This window comes from Ursus maritimus, unplaced genomic scaffold (genome assembly GCF_017311325.1).
Source record: "Ursus maritimus isolate PB19 unplaced genomic scaffold, ASM1731132v1 scaffold_9, whole genome shotgun sequence".
Taxonomy (NCBI): domain Eukaryota; kingdom Metazoa; phylum Chordata; class Mammalia; order Carnivora; family Ursidae; genus Ursus; species Ursus maritimus.
The window spans coordinates 36,040,506-36,054,546 of NW_024427107.1; the positions used below are offsets into that span (position 1 = coordinate 36,040,506).

At 34.4% G+C, this 14,041-nt stretch overlaps 1 long non-coding RNA gene across 1 annotated transcript in view; it reads right to left on the minus strand.

Annotated features, from left to right (window-relative positions):
* LOC103661412 overlaps positions 1-14,041 on the minus strand; it is an 87,959-nt gene that overhangs the window by 17,971 nt on the left and 55,947 nt on the right. The window contains exons 11-12 of the long non-coding RNA XR_005833686.1: positions 7,541-7,681; positions 4,360-4,518 (exon numbers count right to left, since the gene is read on the minus strand). This is a non-coding gene — a long non-coding RNA (uncharacterized LOC103661412). The remainder of the gene's footprint in view (positions 1-4,359; positions 4,519-7,540; positions 7,682-14,041) is intronic.

A 14,041-nucleotide genomic window follows, 5' to 3' on the forward strand; every position in this document is an offset into this window, starting at 1 on the left:
TCATTTATGGAACATAAGGAATAGCAGGGAGATTGGTAGGAGAAGGAAGGGAAGAATGAAGGGGGGGGGTAAACAGAAGGGGGAATGAACCACAAGAGACTATGGACTCTGGGAAACAAACTGAGGGCTTCCGAGGGGAAGGGGATGGGGGATTGGGATAGGCCGGTGATGGTTATTAAGGAGGGCACATACTGCATGGAGCACTGGGTGTCATACGCAAACAATGAATCATGGAACACTACATCAAAAACTAAGGATGTACTGTATGGTGACTAACATAACATAATAAAAAAATAATACATAAATAAATAAATAAATAAAATAAAGCTATTGAGCACCTAAAAAAATAAAATGAAATAAAATTAAATAAATAAATAAATAATAAATAAATAAATAAATAAAAAAGTAGCCAGTTACTTTACTAGGAAAATGAATTTATTTGGGAATAGCAGAGGAACTGCAATTCAGGACATGCAAGCTATCATGAACCATAGGCAAGTCAGAAGAGATAAAGGAAGGTCAGCTTTTGTTAGATTTTAGGAAGAAATTGGATGGGTTGTTTCGAACAGAAGTTCATTAGAGAGAACAAGAGTTTGAGCTTGTGGCGGTTTCTCACTGGCTGCAAGTGTAGTACATTGTTGCTGGAACAAGAAAGGATCTTCTTTCTTTTTCTTAAAAGTGGGAGATAAAATTCCTAAGATAAAATTCTCATATCAAAATAATTCTTATCTTTCTTCTTCCTGCTGGTTATGTAGGCTACAATTAGTACAGTGGTAAGTGCATGAAAGCTCCCCCTTTAGGGTTTTCCAACTCCGTTTTAAATGAGGTCTACTTTATTTTCACAGTTGCCAACAAAAATCATGAGTTCTTTTTTTAAAGCAATTGGATGTGTTCTAGTTCAAAATGGCAATGTAGGAAGATCACGAATTTATGTCCTCCCATGGACATAACAAATCTGCAGCTACATATGGAACAAATTCTTCTGAAAAAAAACTGAACTCAATCAGAGCAGGAAAAAAAATGAAAAAAAAGTGAAGATACCTTAAGGGACTTATTATACATCAAGCAGACCAACATTTATATTACAGATGTCCCAGAAGGAAAAGAGGGAGAGAAAGAGACAGAAAAATTATTTGAAGCAATGAAAGGTAGAAACTTCTCTAACCTGGGGAATAAAAGAGGCATCCAGATGCACGAAGTCCAGGGTTCCATGTCAAATTTTAAGGAAAAAGAGAAATGCTTAAAAGCAGCAAGAGTAAAGACAACTTATAACATAAAAGAGAACTCCCATAGGACTATCCGCAGATTTCTCAGCAGACCAGAAAAGAGTGGCATGATATATTCAAAGTCCTGAAAGAAACAACCTTCCAACCAAGAATATTCTATCTGGCAAAGTTATCACTCAGAATTGAAAGAGAGATAAAGACATTTCCAAACACGCAAAAGCCAAAAAAAGCTCATCACCTTTAAATCGGCCTTCTAAGAAATGTTAAAAGAACTTCTTTAAGCTGAAAAGAAAAGGTGCTACTGAGGAGGAAGAAAACAGGAAAGTATAAATTTCATTGGCTATTATAAATATATAGTAAAGGTAGCAAATTAATCACTTATAAAGGCAATATAAAGGTTAAAAGACAAGGTAGACAATAACTACAATAATTAGTTAAGGGACATACAAGATAAAAAGATGTAAAATATGGCACCAAAAATATAAAATATGGTAGTGGGAGAAGAGTACATATGTAGCACTTTAGAATGCATTCAAACTTCTTGTTATGAAGTTAAAATAGATTTATAAATATGTTGTTATAAGTAAGACTCAAGGTAAATCCAAGCAAAACCTATAAAGAGAAGTAACAAGTGCTGGTGAGGATGTGGAGAGAAGGGAATCCATGTGCACTGCTGGTGGGAATGTAAATTGGTGCAGCCACAATAGCAAACAGAATGGATGTTCCTCAAAAATTTAAAAATATAACTACCATATGATCCAGCAATTCCATTTCTGGGTGTTTATTCAAAGAAAACAAAAACACAAATGTGAAAATATATATATGCACCCCCATGTTCTTTGCAGCATTATTTACATAGCCAAAATATGGTAAAAACCTGTGTCCATTGATTGTTGAATGGATAAAGAAAATGTAGTATGAATTTACAATGGAATATTATTCACCCATAAACAGAAAGAAATCTTGCCATTTGCAACAATGTGAGTGGATCTTAAGGGCATTATGCTAAGCAAAATAAGTCAGACAGAGAAAAACAAATACTGTGAGATCTCACATATATGTAAAATCTAAAAAAAGTTCATAGATACAGAAAACAAATTGACAGATTGGAGGTTTCCAAATGTAGGAGATGGGGAGATGGGTGAAATGGGTGGAGGGAGTCCAAAGGTACAAACTTCCAGTAATAAAATAAATAGGTCATGGGGATAATGTACAGCAGGGTGACTAAAGGTAGTAATACTGTATTAAATATTGGCAAGTTGCTAAGAGAGTAAACCTTAAAAGTTCTCATCACACACACAAATTTTTTTATAACTATGTATGATGATGGATGTTAACTTGACTTATTGTGATGATCATTTCACAATATATACAAATATCAAATCATTATGTTATATACCTCAAACTAATATAATGTGTCAATTATAACTTAATAAAAAAGTTCATTTATAAGCTCTTATCCCACTATATCAATATAATTCATTTGTCCTTATAATTATACTTGAATGCCCATGAAAATTTATGAGACATTAAGCAAAAATAGCCATCATAATTTATTTTTTGCTAAATCAGGCAAATATCAAAATATTTTAGAAGCAAAGAACCTAAAAAGTTAAACATATAACTTTTCCCTTTTGCTCTTTTTTTACTGCTTTCATTCATTTTTTATTGTTCATTTGAGTTTATTCTTAGATCGGATTTACAATATTATTATCTTAAACATCTAGTAGAGATAATATTATCTTATTCAACTAGTAAACCCAACTAGAATAAATGTCTGCTCGTTACACTTAACATTGATAACTCAGAAGACATATCCATTTTTATTAAACCAACAATATTAAACTAATCTTATTTGTCAAAGATTTACTCATGTCACTTGTGAACTTGAAAAACATTTGGGTTTGTTTCTATATTTCTAGGAGTTTTAGAAATATTTAATTTAAATAAGTGGTCAGTTATCTCTAATTCAAAGTGAATAGAATCCCTTTAAGGGATTTTATAAAACAATTTTTAAATTTCATCTGGAGCTAGAAAAATATCACATATACATAACATATGCATATGTACACACTTACATTAACATATAAACAAATACAAATAGAGATCTTATAGTTTTTATTCTAACATTTTAGTTCTGAGTCAGTAAAACATGGTAATATAAAAATCACTGATTTATCTCCACTTTATCTTTTCATCCAAATTGTGTCTGAAAATGTGATGAGTTTACTTATTAAGTAAGGGATGAGTCTTTTACCAATATTTGTGAAGACTTTTATGACTTTGTTTTGCCCTGATATGTAATCTTATACAAGCTACAGACTACCTTTTAGGCTGAGGAGACATCCAGTGGCTGTTCTGAATGTCTCCAAAGACATCCGAGTGGATAAAATATTCAGTTTATTTCCAATCAACCTTTTTTCCTTTCAGCTTCAGAAAGTAACTTCTTCCCTGAGTCCCTGAAGAGCCCCCAATGTTGGGGCAAGGACCTAAAGTTCGAACGACAGAGGGGCTGGAATAGGAAGGGCAAAGTTCCAGCGGGGTGCATATGGGGGATGAAGAGAGGGGTTTGAAGAAGGATATATTAAAGGGTTCGGAGGAACTGGAGGGAAGATCAAAGGCAACAGTAAAAGGAGAAAGGAGGAACAGAGGTGATAGGAAGGAAGAGGTTTTAGAGGAGTCAGTTGGTACTGATCTTGTTTCTGAAAGAGGTCACTGAAGTTCTAAATTATCTTTAGTAAAACCATGCCAGCAAGAAAGGAAGCAGACAAAACTGGTTGCTCCTATTGTCAACAGCGTCAAAAAAGAGATTCTCAGACAACTCAGAAGCTCCCATGTTCTTAACTAATGGTACCTTTATAGTTATAAACGGAGAATCTTGGGACTTTAACACAACTTCTGTTGCTTGCTGTTTATAAGCCTCTTATAAACAGAGATGCCTAGGACTCTAAGCCAGCCTCTGTTTGCCTATCACTCTAAAGGAAATCTTATAAACAGCTGCTTGGCTGGAACTTTAACCCAGCCTTTTATAAACAGAGAAACTTAGAAAGCTAACTTGGCCTCCATTCATCTGGGACCCTAACCCAGCTTCTGGAGTATACTTATAATCTTAGAAACCAAAATATGCCCTTACCAGTTTCAATAGACATTTGTCCAGAGCCAATGGATCCCTGATCAGTCAATCAGGAATGAAGACAAGGGCTTCAAAGGTGCCCACTTAAGGTCTTGGGTAAGTGATCCAGTAGTCCAGTGATAAATGTGATCCGATCCTATCTGAATCACAGCACCAGAACTGCCAAAGAGAAAAACAGAGGTAGACAATAGTTTATGTGGTAAAAACAGATTTTATTCAAGATTAGTACACTAGGGGAAAAGAAACTTCATAATAGAACTAAGCTCAGTTCTGAATACAGCATGAGCAATGGGAGTTTATGGCCAAGCAGCAGGGTTGGGAGTCAGTGGATGAAAATTTACCAAGAGGAAACAGAGGTAAGGAGGATTCTGGATGAATTGACCTAACAGGACCAGGATTGCTGCAGACAGGCCAGGTTGATCAGACATCAGCTAGGGTATGGTGGAGGATGAGGAATATCAGATATTGAGAGTGATCAAATATCAGACATCAATAGAAGGAAGTTCTTGCTAGACTGACTTAGCAGAATTTTTGCTAAAACTGGATTTTATAAGGAAGTGCACAGATGGGCTAAGGAGAAGTTTTGGGAGCCTAACTGAAGTTCGTTCAAGCAAAGCATCTTTGTCAATGGTATGTTTAAAAATGTTTCCTCTTTCAAAATATCTATTATCATTATAGTAGCCACATGTAATTAGCAGAGAATTTTCTGCTTAAATTAGAAAATGTTTTAATAATTTCACCCTCATACAAGAATAGACAACCTCACACTTACTCACCCTTAAATACCAATGGGGTTTATAAGACCAAAGAGGGTAGCATGGGGCTTGAGGTACATCACAGCAGGGAATAAAATATTGTCTGTACCTGGAATAAGAAGGCCTGACTTCAAGTCCCAGCTCCGTATTGGCTAACAAGTAACTGCCTAATCTGTGATTTCCTCATCTATAAAAAGGAAAACATTTAACTTTGAGATTTTTCTGGCCAAAAGAATTAATAAGCTCTGTAATCATCTGGACCTTCACCTGTTATCTTCTATAACACGACTTAGAACAGCTGTTCTCAAACTTGAGCATCACCGAATAACCTGAATGGTTTTTAAGCCTCCCATTGCAGGGCCCCACCTCCAGAGTTCTGATTCAGTAGGTCTACAGCAGAGCTAAGAATCTGCATTTCTAATTAAGTCCCTGGGGATGCTGATATTCCTGTCTAGGGACTACACTTGGAGAAGTACTGTAATATGACAATATCACACAGCCATTCAGTAGGGTGGTACCCCAGGGGCTGCTAACTTCAGGGCAGAGTGAACTAAATCATATTCAAGAGGTTAACTGAAAATTAGTGATTTCTTAAACCTTTTTATTGAGAGTGATTCCTATTTGTATGTTCCCATCCAGGAAGGACAGAATTTAGACCAATAATGACATTAGTGATTGCTTTTCCTGCTGGCATTTTGCCTTTCTTTTAAAGAATTATGCATCCTAAATGGAAATGTCAGATCATGTTCTGAATTTTTTTATTGGCTTGGTTTGAAACTCTACCACACTCTCAGATGGGGGGTGGGCAAAGTCTCCATTTACAATATTACATAACAGATACACCCTAAACCTATGTTTCTATTGATGAGCTGATATACAATATTTTACTTTCAAAGAAAGGTCAATGATAAAAGGAATAAATGTCCCCCTTTATTTGCTATTTTAAAATTTTATTTATTTTTATATTTTTACAAAGTCAACTTTATGCCTCTTGGGGGTAAAGTCAGGTTGTTCTAATTACATTTATAAAATGAAAGCTTCCTCTGTTCCCCTAATGTCTCAATATTTTTATTTCTTTGCATCTGGATATTTTTAGGGCCTAATATGCAACTTCATGGTTCTGTGAGAAAACCAACTGACTGTGCAAATATGCATTAAAGCAGTGGGAATTTGGGTTACCTTGTCCAGACAATGCTGACAGAAATATTGTACATATGAGAAGGCAAATATGATTTTTAAAATAATAATAATGGCAAATACATTTACTGAGCTGGGAAAGTAATGTGAATTGTTTTTGTTATTGGTCTTTGTTAGGTTTTGTTTTAATACATTTACCAGATATTAGTAAATGTGCTGTGGCCAAGAAAGATGGGTCATCTGCCTTAGTTCCTCTTTTCAAAAAAAGTTCAACCTAAAACTATCTATTAAAAATTTTTATATTTTTATGTTAATTTCCTCTGAAGGATTCCAGCTAAACCTGACATTTGTGAGAAATGAAATTAGTAGATATATTATTTTTTTTGTACATAAGTTATAAAGTGATTGTAGTTGTTCTTAAATCAAACTCACTGATTTGGAATTATCAGGAAAATGACAGTCAATTACTCAGATGGTACAATTTAGTCAAAATATCAAATTGACAATGGATTTTGTTTTGTTCCTATTCTTAATCTGAAGTTTGGTTTATGTGGATATAATCTATGACTCTGGTATGATTAATAATATGACCATTTTAATACCTATTTTTAAGCTTCCGAGCTTTCATGATTATTGTCCCCATCCTCGTCATTAATAATGGCCATCTGCACTTCTTTCCCTTTAATGAGTGGAGCGATTTTACTTTATCATCAGTATCTTCTGGGAATAGCACTGTTAATGCTATACTCAGACAAAAAAGTGCCTGAGGTAATTATGAAACCCATCTGAAATTTCAAAATTAAAATATTTCCCCAAGCTTTGTAATATTCATTTCAGGCATAAGCTCACCACCATTTCTAACTAACAAATATCCAGTAAAGCACTTCTACCAAATCAATTCTTTTTTTGAATCTGAAATGAATAAAATCAGTGAAAAAAATAAACTCTGCTGTTCTAATGCTATTATTCTAACCAGTGCCCCAATTAGAGCTAAACTTTATTACCTTTCAAAATATCTCTTACTTTTCCTTTTTTAAAATTTAAAGTAAATCTGAAAGTAAAAAGAAAAATGAGCCATACTTGCTAGTTAATAATACCTAGTATCAGGACTAATGTCTACACATTTTGGCTATGTCTGCATAATCCTTTAAAGGTCACTGTTTCTTAATAACCTGAATTCTCTAAAGGCTAAATTTGTGTTCTATAGCACCAAATAATGATTTTGGCTCTGTATCTTCCATTGTCTCAAGTCTTTTTATTTATATCTCTTAAGATCTATTTCTACTCACAGTATTTCTGACACGAGACTTCTGGGCTTCAAGCTCTCCACCTGTATGATCGCATATGTGGGTTGATCCCAAATCAATCAATTTTCCAATTCTGCAGATTCCAACTGGTTGTCCTATAATTCAGTTCGATTCTGACACCACCTAGAGTTAAAGCAGACCCCATAGGTTAAGAGAGCTCAGTCCCATAAGATGGTACCCCACTTCAGATGCTAATCATATACCCTGGACCTTTCGTATTTCTGACCAACTGGCTATAAACCAGGAATCCCCGTGACCTCCTTCTCAGGTTCCATAACTTGCTAGAAATGCTCGCAGAACTCAAAAAACAGTTTATTTACCATTACTAGTTGTACGAAAGATACAACTCATGAACAGCCAAATAGAAGAGATGTACAGGGCAATGGGCCCAGAGCTTTTATGCCCTTCCTAGGGGCATCACCCTTTCAGCACTTACATGTGCTCACCAATCCAGAAGCTCTCCAAATCCTATAGTTTAGGTTTTCTGTGGAGTTTCCATTACGTAGGGATGATGGAGTAAATTATTGGCCATTGGTGATTAACTCAATCTTCAGACTCTCTGGTCTCCATGGAGGTTAGGTGGGTAGAGATTAAAGCTTTAACACTACTTACATGGTTGGCTGCTCTGGCAACCAGCCTCCATCCTAAAGGTATCTAGCAACCCAACAAGTCTCCTTATTAACATGGACTCAGGTATGGTTGAAAAGGGCTTATTATGAATAGCAAAGGACACCCCCCCATCCCATCAATAAGGACATTCTAAACGTTTTAAGAGCTCAATGTCAAGAACTAGGAATGAAGACCAAATGTATATTTCTTAGTATATCACAATATCACTTATTAAACATTACAATTAAGACATAAGTAGGCTAAAAATTCCAAATTACTAATAGAAGCCACTCATATCTCAGAATTACATTTGAGGAGCAGCATAATGTGCCCTTTAAGGTCAAGTCTGATATGTTCATCCATTCTGTCTTGTCAATCGAGGGGTTATAATGTAACTAATTTGATGTCATATCATTATCCCAAAGTTAGTCACATTAAACTAATCAAATGTGTTTCTTATTTTTCTTTTCATTATCATTGCTGTGAATATCATCACAATTCTCCTTACCCAAGATGCCACGTACAACGTATGATGTGTACCAGACAACAGTCTAGTTTCCATTTGAAGTTAGGTATTGCAGCCTTGAGACTCAGAAAAAAGAATTTAGAACAGTGCATCAGATAATCTAGAAAGCTTTTAAAAATTGGCACTGTGTAAGTCTAGTGTCTTATAGACAAAATCTATGCCTCTGATTATGATTAGAACTGCAGCTTTTTCATTACTCATTTTAAATGTTCCTATCTTCCGTGATTATTTTCTATGATTCTGATTTGATAGATCTGGGATGGGGCCCAGGAATTTATAGCTTTGAAAGCTCATCAGGTGATTCTTCTGTGCAATCAATTTGAAAACTCTTTAATCATATAGATGGAGAGCTTAAAGCCCAGAAAGTGCAGTGACTTATCCTGTTAAGGTGCCTGAAATTTTACCATCACAATTTTCTTTCCCAGAACTTTAAGACTTCTCAGTCTTCAATATTTAAATGGAAACATTTTCAAGAAAGTTTGTGTAAACTATATGACCCTAAGATCAAGAACTAGAACCCAAGATATGTAATTAGGGAGAGTAGAGATTCCTAGGGAAACAAGAACAATGAGATAAAATTCGTTTTCACTTGCATTATTGCATTGGAGAGCGCCAATGATGCAGGAGGCAGGTAGAACAGGAGTCTCTGTCCTATTGTAAAAGTGTAAAGATAAGTATAGGGATAATGTAACTGAAGCATTGAAAGTTTCAGTAACTTCCCAAAATTATACAACTTTGTGCCAGAGCTATAGCCTAAACTCCAAGTCAGTACACCAAACTCCATACTCTTTCTGCCATTTGTTGCTGAGTGATTATCTAATTTCCAATTTTATTACAGAATGACCACTGTAGTGGGGATTATATGCATAAGGGAAATCATACTTAAATTTTTTAAATAACTCTATCAGTATCGTGCACAAATCCTAACATATAATAAGCATTAAAAATACTTGATATTTATAATGTCAAAATTTCCCATAAATGTCTTCATTTCAGTTTTTTTCTGTCCACTTATTTTGCTATCTTTCCTTCAATCAGGTTTGCCTTAAAATTGGAATCCTGTTATTTGACAGGTTTATTTTCCATATCATGGATATTAGGTTTAAGATTAATCTTTGTCCCACTGGTATGTCATAATTTAGAAGTCTAACAATAGACTAAACATAAGAATAAATGTAAAATGTTCTTTCTTGTATTTTGGTTTGTTTGTTTTGTTTTTCAGCAAAATATGTCAGGATAGAATTTCTGAAAGAGTTTCCTAGAATTTCTTAGCTGGAATCCTTAACCTCAAAATCAGGCCCTCTGCAATCTGGCCCATTATCTTTTTTTTTCCCCCAAGTCCCTTTTTCACTACTCTTCTCATATCTGCAACATTTCCCTCATGTTATGGGTTGAATGTTTGCATTGTCCTCCAAATTCATATACTGAAGCCCTACCCACATTGTGATGGTATTAGGGGGTGGGTCTTTTGGGAGAAAATTAGGATTACATAAGGCCATGATGGTAGAGCCCTCATGTTTTTGGGTAAGTATCCGTGTAAGTCATGAGAGAGCTTGTCTTCTCTCTCTACTCTCCACCATGGGAGGAAACAACCAGAAGTCAGCAGTCTACAACCAGGAGAGGGCTCTCACCAGGACCTGACTGTGCTAGCACACCAATCCTAGATTTCCAGCATCCAAAACTGAGAAATAAATTTCCGTTGTTAATAAAACACCCAGTCTGTGGCATTCTGTGATAGCAGCCTGAACTAAGAAACTTCACCTGAGCAACTCAGTGTCCCCATGTAGTTCATGCTCTTCCTTTCAAAAATATTTTTTGTACATTCTGTTTGCCTTCCTAATTTCTGGGGTAGTCAAATGCTACCTATCAAAACATATTACAAACACTTTCCTATTTCCCTCAGTGGGAACTATTGTCTTCCTCTTATGTGTTATACTCATTTCTACCTTAAACTTATAGCTGTTTTTGTACATTGTCTCTCCTACAGGACAATGCTTTGCCCAGTTGTCAATTATTCTGTGAATAAATGATGGAATTGATGAGTGATTAACCAGATTTTTAAATTTAGGGTTCAATTTCAACTGTTTTCATTATTATTAAACAACTTGGTACAATTCCCATTTTCCACACCAAGCAACAAAACAAAACAACACTGCAAAAAATAAATCTGTATGATTCCTAAATACATCATTTTAAATCTATTTTTTGATGTGGTTGCTGTGAAGGTCACTATTTACTGTTGAAGACTGTAAAAAACAAAAAGGAGTAATTCTGTTCTCTCATTGTATGAGGGCACATATTGCATGGAGCACTGGGTGTTACACGCAAATAATGAATCATGGAACATTGCATCAAAAACTGGGGATGTACTGTATGGTGACCAATGTAACAAAATAAAAATTATAAAAAAAAATATTTCCCAATTCCTTTTTCCCATACCCACATTCAAATTTATAAAAATACAGTGAGGGGCGCCTCGGTGGCTCAGTCTGGTGGGCGTCTGCCTTCAGCTCCGGTCATGATTCCAGAGCCCTGGGATTGAGTCCCTCGTCGGGCTCCCTGCTCAGTGGGTAGTCTGCTTCTTTGCTCTCCTCCTGGCTTGTACTCTCTCTCTCTATCTCAAATAAATAAATAAAATCTTAAAAAAAATACAGTGATTCCTCAGATATAATACTTTATTTAAGATAAGAAACTGCTGCCTTAAGAATTATTGAAATGCAGTAATTATTTCTTGTTAGGGTTTCATCTCAAAAGAAGCACAACCAACATAATTAAAAAAGAAAAGCTGAAAAAAATAATTACTTATTTTTAAAAATTTGAAAGAAACTTCAAGCTGTTTGGGAGCATTTTCTCTCATGATTTTTCTTCCTTAAAGTGCAATTAAGGAAGATATGTTTTTCTAAACTAAATATGTTTTAACAAATTTATTCTTCTGATATTTAACAATTAATCATAAAAGGGACAAAAACTATAAGGTTTATGGTTTTTGCCTAATATTCTGCTTTAGCAGAGAAATATTTTAATTATATTTCTTTTTTATCTTAATTATATTTCTAAGAAATTCCATGATAAAAGAGAATCTTAACTTTAAATACAAAATACTAAAATAATAAGGTGGTAAGATATTAGATAATATGTTGGATCAAGAAAATGACATTAATTCATTTCTTAGACAAAATGTTGTGACTTCACCCTTCAGAGTTGGTAGGGAAATTATTGTGCTGTATAGTTAGGATTCTTGTACCACTTTTCAGTTAAATTCAGATTAACTGCTAAAGTGATGTGAGCATCTGGGCATACATTACAACAAAACTAGTTGACAGATTCTTCAGTAATATTAATATGCAATAAAGAACATAACAACAGGCCTTAAATACATCAAAATGCCATTTTGTTTCTACATATTTATTCTAAAGAAACAACTACAAATGTGAACAGTGATTTAGCAACTCAGCAATGTTTATAAACTCAGCAATAAACTCTGTTTAACACAGAGAAAAATTAGGAACAGCCTATATTTCTAACAAAAGTGAAATCTTTAAATTATGGCCTATGTATATACAGATATACAGAACAGTATGCAAAATGATATAAAACAATGTAATGCCATAGAAAACTGTTGATGTTATGCTAATTTTAAAATCAGATTCTAAAATATAGCTTCAGGATCATATTTTAAATTCAATTCAATTAAACTAAGAAATACAATAAAATAAAATAATTCTCTATTTGTTAAGTACAAACCAAAGTGCCATAACAAAGAAACCGCAAAACACAATGACTTAAGATAGTCTTATTTTTCACTCATGTAACATCCATATGAACCAGCACATGTAGTCACCTGATCCCCATGAAGTCCTCCAGGAACTCAGATATTTCTTTTTTTTTTTTTTAGGATTTTTTTTTTTTTAAGATTTTATTTATTTATTCGACAGAGATAGAGAAAGCCAGCAAGAGAGGGAACACAAGCAGGGGGAGTGGGAGAGGAAGAAGCAGGCTCATAGCAGAGGAGCCTGATGTGGAGTTCGATCCCATAACGCCAGGATCACGCCCTGAGCGGAAGGCAGACGCTTAACCGCTGTGCCACCCAGGCGCCCCTCAGATATTTCTTTTGTCTTGACAATTCATGTCCTCTAGGGCACAGATTTTATTTTTTTCTTTTGAAAATAGGGGTTTGCAGATTTAATGAAAGTTATGAACCCACACCTCAGAGAAATATGCATGTGGTCGCTCTTGTGCGCACACACACACACACACACACACATACTTCTACACTGTTGCAGGCTGTTTTCAGGGGTTCACAGATCTCTAACTAGGATCTGCATGTCTGAAGCTACATCATCACTAACCCACATTATTCACTCAGATGGAAAGCTGCAAGGGGAGCTGGAAAATGTAGTCACAACTTGAGTAGCCATGTGCCCTCTTAAAATCTGAGAGGAGTGGTTTCTAAAGAGAAACAAGGAAGAGGAGAATCCAATCTGGGAACATTTAGCCGCCTCTGCCACAAATTGCATAAAAATACTGATATCTACATGTCAGATATTAATAATACTTATGTCTGGATGATGAAATAATGAGTTTTTAATTTTCTTTTTCATTCATTTTATTTTTTCAAATTCACATTATGATACTGAACATTTCTATTTTCTTCTGAACTCCTAAAGACATCCTTAGAGACCTAGTATGCAAAAAATAATTGTAAATGATTCATATATGCTATTGAAGAGTACGTTTTCAGTTAATAGGGTTCATATATATTTCTTACATTAAGTTTGATAACAAGTTCTTCAAATCTTCAGCTCCTGTACTAATTTTTGCGTAATGAGAGAATATAAAAATCCTGTAGTAATTTAAAAAAATCCTCTGAAATAATTATGAAATATTCAAATTCTTTTCCGCAATGAAATAAATATTTGTTTTTATATTTGAGATTACATTGTCTTTGCACATAAGAGTATCATTGTTTTATACTTGTGGTGAAATGTTTCCTTTATCATGTGCTAACACCATCCTATTAATGGTTTTGCATCAAATTGTATTTTGCCTGATATTAATTTCACACCAGCTTTCTTTTGCTTAGTATTTGCCTAGTAAATCTTTTTTTAAATTTCTAAATTCTAAATATTTCTGAATTATATTCCTTTATATGTATCTCTTGTGCATTATATAATTTAATTTTCTTTCTTATGTAATCTAATTTCTGATTAATTTTGCTTTTACCATCAGAATTTTTTGTCCTTTATTTACCATTTTTTGTTTATATTTTCTCCTTTCCTACAATCTGTTGGATTGATTTTACTGTTTTTTTAAATTCTTCTAAACCACACTTATTTAGAAATTATGCA